This window comes from Danio rerio, chromosome 11 (assembly GCF_052040795.2).
Source record: "Danio rerio strain M-AB ecotype USA chromosome 11, GRCz13ab, whole genome shotgun sequence".
Taxonomy (NCBI): Eukaryota; Metazoa; Chordata; class Actinopteri; order Cypriniformes; family Danionidae; genus Danio; species Danio rerio.
The window spans coordinates 20,447,001-20,459,695 of record NC_141031.1 but is presented as its reverse complement, the minus strand read 5'-3'; the positions used below and the strand labels follow the sequence as shown (position 1 = coordinate 20,459,695).

The 12,695-nt window shown below is 37.8% G+C and overlaps 1 protein-coding gene across 1 annotated transcript in view; it reads left to right on the top strand.

Annotated features, from left to right (window-relative positions):
- qrich1 (glutamine-rich 1) overlaps window positions 1-12,695 on the top strand; it is an 821,757-nt gene that overhangs the window by 86,685 nt on the left and 722,377 nt on the right. The window lies entirely within an intron of this gene.

The following is a 12,695-nucleotide window of genomic DNA, read 5'->3' as shown; positions in this document are numbered from 1 at the left end:
CAATTTCAACTCTATTTTATGAAATTTCAAAGGGTTTCCTTTTAAATGATACCAAACTTTTGTATTTACACCACTGCATGTGGGTATGGGAAGCTTTTTAATTCGGAAGGCCTATTTCAGGTGGAATTACCCCAAATAGCCCCAGAGCTTAACTGGTTAACCCAATGGATTTGTTTAAAGATTTTAATCGATTGAGCAAGCCTGTTTCCCCCTGTGTTGGTGTTCTTTTTGCTTTATTGAATAGGCGAAATTGAGTGTCTGCATAATAAATAAGTTATTTTTAAATCCTTTAACTAGCTTGCTCGTGCAATTGGTCTAATAGCTAAACTCTTGTTACAGACTGAAAGTGATGGCTGGGTGACATTTGACAACCTGTAGCTACATGGGATTTCTAACTATGCTAATGCTTTAGGAGGCTGCTTAACTGCTGCTTTAATGCTATTTTAGGGTGCTTTCACACCTAGACTTTTGTCAAGTATCCCGGAAGTTTCAGAAGTGTCCCGCAAATGAGACACCCGGATGCCCGCAAAGGAGTGATAATCTCCCGGCATGTCTACCTTCCAGTCCTCAAATAAGTCAAACAACCCACCACATCCCTCCTCGCTCTTCATACACATCGCGCGCACCTTGTCAAACACCACCAAACCACCACCCCCCTGACAGCTGAGCGGGACTCTGCAAAACAAACCATGAAACTCTGACCATTGTAAGGAGAGTTTGCTCACACGTGACTTGTTTTAGCTCTTTTGGTCCATTTAGAAACTCTGCAGTGTGAAAACGAACCACACCAAGAGCAAAGAGCAACAATGTAACAATTGTAATCTCTGTCTCGAACAACTGGATTGATTCACAGGTGTGAAAGCACCCTTTGTGTTTTAGGAGGTGGCTTCAATGCTGCCTAGCTGCTGTTTTAGTATTTTTGAACGCTGCTTTGGGAGGCTGCTTGAGTATAGTGCTTTTGAATACTGTGTTTCACAAATGATTTTGAATACTGTTATTTTGTCGGTCTTCCTTTTTTTTCCTTAGTTGTTTATTGGTAGTTTTGCATAGATTTTTTTGTTGTTGTTATATTTTGCTTTTGAAGGTCTTGTTAAAATTGTATTTCCTGCTATTTGTTTAGATTTTTTCCTATTATGTATGGTTTTGTATGCTTTTTTTGTATTTATATTGTATTTTTATTTTGTAATTGTTTTCTTGTTTATACATTTCTTGAGACGGTCTAACCTTGTTGATTTGTGATCTTTTTTTGTATTGTTCGTGTGTTTGCTCACTTTAGTGGAGAGCTGATTGAAAGGTGTTATTTTTCAGCATTCGAACAATCATTGTATTGTGTGCCTGGAGTGAATTTGTGTGTTTGTGGTGTAAGTGGCTTTTTTTTTTAAAACCCGTACTGACTGGATTTTGGTATTGCAAGAGCCGAGCACCTAAGACAGGATGAATTTCTGGTGGAGGTCTTTCTTGCAAGTGTACTGTGTTTATGCGCTGTGTGTGTGCGTGTGGCACAGGTCTTGGTGGTCTTTGCTGTGGAGGCCTTGTTGTGCCCTTAGCCCCTGCTGTCACGCCTAAGCTCCAGCACCCCAAATCCAGGTGTTTGAATGGTTACATCGTGTGTGTGTTTATAAAGTGTATTTCTAGTTGATTGGTTAATTAGTTTAAAAAGTACACATTTTTGTCCACTTTTAGATGCATTTCTAAAGTTTAATAAAGTTGTATGTATTTTCCTACCCAAGTCTCTTGCCATCTTGCCACATATATTCTAAATAGGGATGTCCCGATCCGATATTGATAGCTCAAATAGGTCCGATATCAGTCAAAATAACTATATTGGACTGTGTTAAAAATCTCCAATATAAGCAGTCTGATACGCTCTAAACTCCGTTACAGCTATTCTATCAAGCAGCATCCAGAGCCAGTATGCAAAGCCAATACATCCTCTTTTTCCTGGACATATCCTCTATTTGGGACTTAAAACATGCATTCAGCCAAGATTTCTAAATCGCCTAACATGTCCCAGATTCTGCTTTCGTTTTTTTTTAGTGGAGTTTATGCATTACTTTATATGCAAACTTTGGCCGGTGCATCTCAATCTCTAAGCAGCACAAAGACTAGAGAGAGAGAGAGAGAGATAGAAAGAGAAAGAGGGAGGGAGTGAAGGAGGGAGGAATCAGATTAGAGCTGTCAGTAGTGCACATGGATAGTAGGAGTGAAATAGTGGATTTCTTATTTTTTTGTCAATTTTTTAACACACTGATAAGAAACAGTGTCATGTAAAAAATGTTAAATGCTAAAAATCTTTGTTGTTTAAATTGTCTGTTAAATAAGAATAAGAAACTTGTGTTTAAAAAGCCCAGAAAGATAAAGTGCTCTAATAAACAGTGTGAGCTTTGCACATGAGCTTGCAGTTCTGTCTCTATAAGGGATGCACCAATAACATTTTTTTATGACCGATCCGATCTCGATACCAAAAGTCTGAGTATCGATCGATACCAATTCGATCCCCATACTGTGCGTTTTGTTTTTCCCCCTAGTAGGGATGCTTAAAATTACTGGTTAACCGAAAAGGTGCGTTTGTAACAGAGTAATGGACTTTAATCTTGACAATCATTATGCTATTAAAAATGACAATCATAACAACATTGACAAGAACACTCGCACACATACGGCTCAGCTGATTCAGTCATTTCCTATTGAAAAAAAGAGCACCGCCCTCCTTTTTTTCTTGTCATTGTCATCAGTGCAGTGCGCCTCCGTTTTTGGAATGGAAAAGCACGTACATTACCGTGCAACCACACGTGCATACAGAGGTATTTTGTCAAAGAAGCTAAATGAAAGAAGGATATTTCTGGTCACAGTTTGACAGACGAGTTGACAAACCAGCACTGATGCTGATCGCTTCTGTGCTGCCAGGAGCCGTTTCATAAACTTAATGAATAGGCTATTGATGATTTAGTGTTCAACCAACAAACCAACTTTTTTCCATTTGTAAAATTACAGTTATTAATAGTTCTTAAATAATGTAAAATTTTAAATAGCCTACATAGCCTAATATATCAATCAATGAAATCCAAAGTTTTTCTTGATATAATATATAAGCAAGGCCTAATTGACCATAATTGAGTTTACATCAAAGTGAGGCTTTCATTTTACAGCTTAAAAAACATGTATGCAAATTAATGCAATATCATATGTAAGCAGCAAAATTTTTATATGCTATGTAGTAGCCTATACTTTACAAAAAGTCAACATAGAGCCTAAAGGTTCATTGTCATTGTCTTTCATTATGCTGCGTTCACACCAGACGCAGAACGTACAGATAAATTGCACTATTCTATTATAAATAGCCGCGTGAACATTTGAGTTTACTCGATTCATAGCTAAATGGCTAACATGGATTTTATGAAGAAAATAAGTGTTTATGTGCTTGTTGAAGGCTAAAAAACAGCGTTGATACGTTTAGGGCCGTGTCTGAGTCCACTACATCTTTTCAGAGGTGCATCCAGCTCTGAGCTCATAAACTCCTCCAGAAACTGAACCTGGATGACGGAAGCTTTTAGTGGTGCTTCTGACTGAGCCAAGCCCAGTTTGATGAACTGTTATCAGTGTCGGCTGGAAGATTTCCCCCGGGACACTGACAATATGTGATATGTCACAATCACGCCCCCACAAGAGCAAGCTCCTGATTGGTTAACGCGGCGTGAATGTCTGTTGAAGTTCAGATTTTCGAACTCGAGTGTCAAACGCGCAAAACGCTCAATTAGCGCTGCGCCAGTCGCGCGTATCGCGCCGCAGGATGTCTATTCATGCGTTTCCATTGACTTAACATGTAAATCGCTCGCGCTTGACGCGCATTCTGCAACTGGTGTGAACGCAGCATTGCAGGCATCACACGCACACGTGAATCGCCAGACAGAGAAATAAGTCATAAACATAATTAAGACAATCTTTAAACTAATGAATCATATTAAAAATGTTTAGTTTTGTAATTTTAAACTACAGCAGAGCATTAATTAAATGCATATTTTCTGTGAAGCTATCTATTTGAGGTAGCCTGATATTTTTTATTTGATGGAAGAAAAAATCATGATTAGACAAACAACCAATTCCAGTTCTTAAAAAGGATTCAGTCAGTGTTTTAGTTTTGTAATATAAATTTGTTGTTTAAGTGAAAAAATACTAGAGCAGGATTTAGTTTATTCTGTTTTTGTTTTGCTGCTGAAACAGGTGCGTGAAGATGCTCTGTTATGTTCTGCATGCTAAAATAAATCAGTATTTTAAAATGCAATATTTAATGTCACACAAAATAGGCATGTTAATTTTTTTTAATTAAATATTATTTTAATATTAATCTGTTAACGGTTAACTCATAATAGTAATAGGCCTATCTTCTTTAGAAAAAAAAATAACAGACCTATAGGTATACATGATAGATGCCACGATCTAACTAAAACATGCTTGCTGTTTGAGCATTCTTTAATCATTCATTGTGATATTGTCCTTTCCTTTTTAATATTAAGATTTTTCTATCAGCAATAGGCTACTATTGACATCATTGGTAAAATAATTAGCCTTATAAAATTGTTTTAATTTTATTAAATTAAAGCCTGATATTTTCCTGCAGATTTGATGCAAAATAAAATAAACTAAACTGTCTGATGCCAATTTTACTTAATATTCCCTCTCGGCCGTGAGATGAAGAAGTTCAAATCAAGGTCCGCTTATATACTTCAGCGTCAAAACACAAATAAATTAAAATATGTTAAAAATAAATATTAAAATATATAAAATATTAATATATAAAATTACATTGAAATATTCAGTTTCAGAGTAGCCTTTATTAGGCTAAATCATTTTCTGTTAATGACAATTAACCATATTGTGCCAGTCAGTTTCACTTGTATTAATTTAATCAACTACTTTGACCACAATGGGCCAGGCTTAAAAACACTTAAAGTAGTCCCCTTGGAGGAAACTCCGTCTGAAGGACAGGAAAACAAACTTGTGAGAATAATCTTACGGAGCGGTATCTGCAGACATTTGCAAAACAGCTGCTCAAATGGAAGAATTAAGTCCGTTGAGGATCTGTCCAATGTATTATTGAGGCTTTTCTAATTAAACATTTCAGGTAGGCCTACTTTGTGGGTAAATAGCAGGTAATAGGCAAATCCTTTATTAAACCCCTCTATTATCTGATCTAACAGACACAACATGATGTAGAAACAGCAATAAAATGAATTCCTGCTGCAGGTCAAAATGAACCCATTTAATGCAAAATTAAATGCATTTCTCCACTAATTATTTAAACTAGAAGGAACAAATAGTCTTGGAGAAAGTTTTTCCTGTTTTCTTAAATAAGACAAGCAGTTTGAATGGAGAATGAATGGAAAATGATTGACAGGCGCAGTGGCTGGAAGCGCTAAACTGAACATGAATTTAACCACGTGAATATACATCTGTACTTCACATTAAACTGTAGAATAGCTTCAGAACATTAAGGATATAGTAGGCATGCATGACAACGTTCTAGTGGCTTATAATAGGCTACTGTCATGGCTTAGTTTGCTTATAAACACAGAATAAAGCGTACACACAAGATCGGATTTGGATCTGCACCAGCTGGCCAATACCCGATCCAGCAAAAATATGCGGTATCGAACTGATATCCGTTCCAAGTATCGGGATCGGTGCATCCGTAGTGTCTATTTATATTGTCGTACTTTTCCCATGTGGGCAGTAGGGTGGAATCTGTGCAATATATTATGCATTTAAAATGAATTAGTAAATGTTTGTACTAACCATACTGCACATTTTTATTAACTTAACAATAACTTATATCTGCTCCCCTGTGTGAAAAATATTTTTCAGCTTGAAACTGGATCAAAAATTCATCAAAAAGCTGTGTGAAATTGAAACATTGGACACTCAACCTTTAGCAGTTGTTCAATAAACGTTTTTTTTTTATGTTCCTGCTCTTAGCTGTTTCTACCATTTGCTGATGGTAAAATATAAATAACTGAAGTGACCTTTAATTAAAGTTTTGCACTTTAAAAAATATATTTTTGTTTATTCAATTAAGATATTTTTCAGGGTCTTAATATTTATTCTTTAATTCTTTTATATATATATTCTTATGTAAAAGGTTCACATTTATGCAACCAATATTTAAAATATTGGTTGTTTTTTTCCATATTTACTGTTGCTGACTTTTGTTCTCAGTTTGATCTAGCCGTTCATACATTCCACTCAACGAAATAGATAAAAGTAAAGTATTCATGATTTGTGCTTATATCAGATTTATATCAGTATAGGTTCGTACTGAAGGCTGCAATATTGGTATTGTATTGAAAGTAAAAATGTTGTATCGGGACATCCCTAATCCTAAAGTAATTTGTTTTGTAAATAGCCTAGCCATGTGGCTTTCGATTTAGTTTGTTACCTCAGATTTAAATGAATCTGGATGTGATTCAAATGGTGCAAGCTGCAGAACCGACTCAAGCAAATTTGCAATTTTTGAAGCTTGGAGAAACACAAAAATTTAAGTTAGTCTCTGTGTGCAGAGATGGAGCACCCAAAAACCTTACCCGGGTCGACCTAAAAACGGTGGTCTGGTGCACAAAAACTACACGGTTTACTTAAGATACAATCTCAATTCCACTAAATCATGGAAATGCTACATGAATGAATTGATAAATCACGTAAGAATTAGTCAAACAGAGCATTTATAATCATTCGCCATTCCCTAGTTTCTCCACTCCACTCTGTAAAAGAAAACATCAATAGAGCTCTACCTGCTTGTTCAATTCTGTCTGTCTATCTGTCTGTGTAAAGGAAATATCCGACTATCACTCTGTAATTAAAAATATAATTTTAAATGTTTTATGAATTTAATTTGATTCAACTTAAAACTTTAAGGCAGTACCTAATTTATTACAATGTACTTGTATCATTACTGAGGTGTGTTTCCCTGTTCCACCACATGCTCCATGCCAATCTGCCAAATAGAAAGATATCGGGTCTTTAATTAATCTTAATACATTTCTTTGGAAATTTACTCCATTTTTCAGTCTGTTCAAGCAGTTCTACATGTTTGCTGAGCTCCAGGTCTTCCCGTATATCTCCACTGTTCCCCTTGTGAGTCTCAGGGAAGTTGCTAGACATAAAGCTCTACTGGGGCACGGGCCCCCCTCAACTGCACCATCCCACCCTCGCCAAACTAAATGATTCACCCATATATAAATAGCTATAGTGAATATTATAAATTAAAATGGTAGTATGTAATTAATAAATATAAGAATTATAATAATTATAAAAGTATTATTATTATACAAATATTACTCTAAATAAATAACAGAAATCAATCCAATGTAAAGACACAACTGGACTGAAATAAGATCTTCTAAAAAATCTTTTTCTGTTGTGTGTTCATTAACTGAAGTTTAAATAACTGCCACAAATCTATGACTATCTAACAATCTTTGCCCATCCCCTTCCTCTTGGAGGGACATTTACTTACCATCTAACCAGCCATCCATCCATCCATCCATCCATCAATGCAAAAGCTACCTAACCAGACCATCAGTTTGCAGTCATTGCTGAGGTGTGATTCCCATTTCTTCACATGCCCCAGTTTCACTTCCTGCTTTGCTACTGTTCGGACGTCTTTGCCCACTGCTCCGCTCTTCGCACTCTTGCTTTTATATCTTATACCCTAATTTTAACTTGAGCCTATCAGCACAGTGCTCAAACAACACGGCTTGAAGATCAGCATCGATTCTACAAACTTTCTGGAATACAGCTTTACTAACAAGAAAGGAATTAGCATGTTCAAGGACCCACACACAATCGTGGACACACTCTTGATCTACTTATAACTAAGGGTTTACACATTTCATCGACTGTTGTTAAGGATGTGGCACTATCTGATCATTTCTGTATCTTTTTTGATATATTGATCACTCCAGCTATTAAAGACAGATCTGTCTCTGTCAGAAAGAGATACATTAATGAGAACACCAGTGAGCAGTTTATGAAGGCCATATCGCTAGCACCAAGTATATCTGCAGATACTGTTGATTCTCTCCTTGATTTGTTCAATTCTAAAATTGAGAATGTCATAAATGACATCGCTCCTGTTAAAGTCAAGAAGATGACTGGCAGGCAAAAGGGATCTTGGACAAGGTCACCTAGAGTACAAATGATGAAAAGACAGTGCAGAAAAGCTGAGCGTATGTGGAGAAAGACGAAACTAGTAGTCCATTATAATATCTATAAAGACAGTCTTCATGCCTTTAATATGGAACTAAACACTGCTAGACAGACTTTCTTTTCAAGCCTTATAAACAGCAACTTAAATAATGCTCGCACACTCTTTGCAACGATAGAGAGACTCACAAACCCCCCCAGTTGGATTCCAAGTGAGCTCCTCTCTGAAAGCAAATGTTATGAGTTTGCTCATTTCTTCACTGATAAGATCAATAATATCAGAAAGGCAATCAGCTCATCCAATCAGTCAAGTTGTGTCGATATCAAACAAGCTCAACCACAACTTAAGAAATCAGACATTATGTCTGATTTCATGGCAATTAACGGCAAAATCTTAGAAGAAATTGTGCAAGTTATGAAAACATCAACCTGCAGTCTTGACACGCTCCCCACATCATTCTTCAAAACGGTGTTTACCTGTTTAGAAATGGATCTTCTAAAAGTGGTAAATGCTTCACTTCTCTCAGGGATTTTTCCAACCTCACTTAAAACTGCAGTTGTTAAACCCCTCTTGAAGAAGAGCAACCTGGATAACACCCTATTGAGCAATTACAGGCCAATCTCAAATCTCCCTTTCATTGGCAAAATCATTGAAAAAGTTGTTTTTAACCAGGTTAACAAGTTCTTAAACTTCAGGGGGTGTTTAGACAATTTTCAATCTGGTTTCAGAGCACATCACAGTACAGAGAGCGCTCTTATAAAGATAATCAATGATATACGCCTAAATACAGATTCAGGTAAAATAACAGTGCTGGTATTGTTGGATCTCAGTGCTGCATTTGACACTGTCGATCACAGCATACTTCTGAATAGGCTGGAAAACTGGGTTGGGCTGTCTGGGACAGTCCTCAAATGGTTTAGATCTTACCTTGAAGGGAGAGGTTACCATGTCAGTATAGGTGACCATAGGTCGAGGTGGACACCCATGACGTGTGGAGTCCCACAAGGCTCGATTCTGGCACCTCTCCTGTTCAACCTTTACATGCTCCCTCTAAGCCAAATAATGAGAAAGAACCAAATCTCCTACCACAGCTATGCTGATGACACTCAGATCTACCTAGCCTTACAGCCTAATGACTACAGCCCCATTGACACCCTCTGCCAATGCATTGATGAAATGAGCAATTGGATGTGCCAAAACTTTCTTCAGTTCAACAAAGAGAAAACTGAAGTCATTGCGTTTGGGAACAGAGATGAGGTTCTCAAGGTAAATGCGTACCTTGGCACTAATGGTCAAACGACAAAAAATAAGGTCAAGAATCTGGGTGTGACTCTTGAGTCAGATCTGAGTTTTAACAGTCATGTCAAAGCAGTCAGTAAATCAGCATACTATCATCTCAAAAACATAGCAAGAATCAGATGCGTTGTTTCCAGTGAAGACTTAGAGAAACTTGTTCATGCTTTTATCAGCAGCAGGGTGGATTACTGTAATGGACTCCTTACTGGTCTTCCTAAAAAGACAGTCAGACAGTTGCAGCTCATCCAGAACGCTGCAGCCAGAATTCTAACCAGAACCAGAAAATCAGAGCACATCACACCTGTCCTCAGGTCTTTACACTGGCTGCCAGTTACATTCAGAATAGATTTTAAAGTATTATTACTGGTCTATAAATCACTAAATGGCCTAGGACCTAAATACATCACAGATATGCTCACTGAATACAAACCTAACAGATCACTCAGATCATTAGGATCATATAAACTAGAAGTTCCAAGAGTTCAGTCAAAGCAGGGTGAATCGGCTTTTAGCCACTATGCCCCTCGCTGCTGGAATCAGCTTCCAGAAATGATCAGATGTGCTCCAACATTAGGCACATTCAAATCAAGACTGAAAACACATCTGTTTAGCTGTGCCTTTACTGAATGAGCACTGTGCTGCGTCCGACAGATTGCACTATCATGTTTTTCTCTTCTTTTTCATTCTTTTATATGTTTTGTTTTGTTTTTACGCATTTTTATTATTTGTTTTTATTTTTATTTTACTTGTTTCTTTTATTCTTGTTTATGTAAAGCACTTTGAATTGCCATTGTGTATGAAATGTGCTATATAAATAAACTTGCCTTGCCTTGCCTATAAACTGCAAAAGACAAAAACAAGACTAACAGAGCTTTACTTGCTGGCTAATCTTCAGCAATAAACAATAAATCTCCAGCGTTGTTCAGAAAAAATATTCACCATTGCGCCTGTGAGTCTCCTTCTTCTGCCTGTTGTGGTTTTATTACCTACAGTGTAAATAACTGCCACAGACAAGACATCTAACAATCTATGCCCACCACTACCCCCTTCCTCTTGGAAGGACATCCATCCATGCACACATCCTTCTGTTTTTAAAGGATAATCCTGACAATCAGTGTCTAGTCATTGCTGAGGTGTGTGATTCCTATTTGTCTCCACATGCTGCACTCCAGTCTGTAAAAGTTAAAGACAATACTAACAAAGCTTTATCCATCCATCCATCCATAAGGCTGTATCTGTATCTATAAGACCTACCAGCTGTTTTCCACCAATGCTCTTTTGAGTCTCCCTCTTCTGCCTGCTCTCTCTTAATTACCTGAAAAAAAAAAAAAAACTCACACAGATAAGACATAATTACTATACCAACCACCACTCCTACATCTTGGAAGGACGTCCATCCACACACCCATCAATCTGTCAGTCATTTCTTTAAAATAAATTTCTGACCATCCAGTCGATGCTGAGGTGTGTGATTCCCTTTTTCCCCATATGGTCCATTCCGACCTGCAAAATACAGGAGAAAGATATCAAGTCTTTAATTAATCTCAATACATTTCCTTGGAAAGAAACTCTATTGTTTAGTCAGTTCAAGCTGTTCTACCTGCATCCTGAGCTCCAGGTCTTCAAGTATATCTCCACCATTCCCCTTGTAAATCTCCTTCTTCTGCTCCACTCCAACCTGCAAAGATAATAGCTGTGTCCCAAATGGCACACTATGAACTGTCACACTATGTACTTATGCACTTACTCACTTAACAGCATCTACTTAGGACAAAATGAATATTTCAGTGTAAACACACTACTTACACTATTTATACAGCAAAATGGCAGAGAACAGTATAAAAGTATGCGATTTGGTACACACCAATAGACAGCACTGACAGAGCCCTACATGCTGTTCTTCACTGATGCTCTTGTAAGTCTCCCTCTCCTGCCTGCTCTCTCTCCATTACCTGAAAAATAAAAAGCCTGACACAGACAAGGCCTAATTGACCATCTGTACCAACCACCACTCCTTCATCCTGGAAGGACATCCATCCATGCACCCATCAATCAAAAAATAAATAATTCCTGACCATCTAGTCATTGCTGAGGTGTGTGATTCCTTTTTTTCTCCATGTGGTCCATTCCAATCGGTAAAATACAACAAAAAGATATCAAGTCATTAATTAATCTTAATACCATTCTTTGTAGTTTGAGTTTCATCTACCACTGACATGTGTTTCCCTGTTGCTCCACATGCTCCATGCCAATCTGTCTAAGAGAAAGATATCAGGTCTTTAATTGATCTTAATACATTTCATTAGAAATTAACTCCACTGTTCAGTCTGTTCAAGCCGTTCTACCTGCTTCCTGAGCTCCAGGTCTTCAAGTATATCTCCACCGTTCCCCTTGTGAGTTTCCTTCTTCTGCTCCCCTCCAACCTGCAAAAGACAAAGACCACCCCAGCAAAACCCCACCTGCTGTTCTCCTGCATTTTTTTTCCAGAAAAATGTCCACCATTTCTCTTGTGAATCTCCCTCTTCTGCCTGCTCTCCATTAGCTGAAAAAAAGAAAAAATCCTAACACAGACCAGGTCAGTCTGTCTGTCTGTCTGTCTGTCTATCTAGCTATACCAGTGGTTCTTAAAGTGTGGTACGCGGGCTTACTTCTAGTGGTATGCGGAGGAATCACTGAATAATAATTAAAAATATATGAACCCTCTTCTAGTCTTTGACGTGTATGAGAACACCAATGTGACCAGCATTAGCTGTTCCCAGTACTTTATAATCACACTGTTGTGATTTGTATGTTTAGTGCATCACGTCATCAGATGCTAAGAATCTAACAAATTGTGGAGCTCTCGAGCAGATGGCATTTCAGTTCAGGAATTTCCCCATGCAGCCTCATAGGTAAAATAATTATCACAAACATGCTAACAAGTTCATAGTATTGTAAAATAATGCGTGTTTTTGATACATATTGTAACGGAGGGTCTGACACAGAGGGATGCCAGCTGGCGGCTGGCATTCACAGGTCGATATAGCAGGCATGGGTCAGAGGCAGGCGGCGAGGATCAAGGTCGGTGATACAAGGCAGGGTTCTAGACAGGCGGCAGGCAAGGCAAGGTTGAGGAACAGTCTGGGTTGAGATGGGGAGATCAGCCAAGGATAAGGAACGCTCAGAAATGTCAACAATGGCAGAACAAGACTTCGCACTG